Source organism: Oryx dammah, unplaced genomic scaffold, assembly GCF_014754425.2.
Source record: "Oryx dammah isolate SB20612 unplaced genomic scaffold, SCBI_Odam_1.1 HiC_scaffold_27, whole genome shotgun sequence".
Classification (NCBI taxonomy): Eukaryota; Metazoa; Chordata; class Mammalia; order Artiodactyla; family Bovidae; genus Oryx; species Oryx dammah.
The window spans coordinates 15754951-15755890 of NW_024070211.1; positions in this window are offsets into that span (position 1 = coordinate 15754951).

Consider the following 940-nt stretch of genomic DNA (forward strand, 5'->3'; position numbering starts at 1 on the left):
CAATAACCTCAGATATGCAGATGACACCACCCTTATGGCAGAAAGTGGGGAAGAACTAAAGAGCCTCTTGATGAAATTGAAAGAGGAGAGTGAAAAAGTTGGCTTAAAATTCAACATTCAGAAAACTAAGATCATGGCCTCTGGTCCCATCATGGCAAATAGGTGGGGAAGCAATGGAAAAAGTGACAGACTTTATTTTGGGAGGCTCCAAAATCACTGCAGATGGTGACTGCAGCCATGGAATGAAAAGATGCTTGCTCCTTGGAAGAAAAGCTATGAGCAACCTAGACAGCATATTAAAAAGCAGAGACATTACTTTGCCAACAAGGTCCATCTAATCAAAGCTATGGCTTTTCCAGTAGTCATGTATAGATGTGAGAGTTGGACTATAAAAAAGGTGAGTGCTGAAGAATTGATGCTTTTGAACTGTTGTGTTGGAGAAGACTCTTGAGAGTCCCTTGGACTGCAAGGAGATCAAGGAAGATCAATCCTAAAGGAAATCAGTTCTGAATATTCATTGGAAGGACTGATGTTGAAGCTAAAACTCCAATATTTGGCCACCTGATGCAAAGAACTGACTCATTTGAAAACACCCTGATGCTGGGAAAGACTGAAGTCAGGAGAAGGGGATGACAGAGGATGAGATGGTTGGATGGCATCACTGACTTGATGGACATGAGTTTGAGCAAGGTCTGGGAGTTGGTGATGGACAAGGAAGCCTGGTGTGCTGCAGTCCATGGAGTCGCAACGAGTTGGGCACAACTGAGTGACTGAGCTAACTGACTCGATGGATATGAGTTTGAGCAAACTCTAAGAGATAGTGAAGGACAGGGAAGCCAGGTGTGCTGCATTCCATGAGTTCACAAATATTTGGACACAACTTAGGGACTGAACAACAGCAACAACGATCCTAAATATTTGAAAGCAGGATCCTTCATGA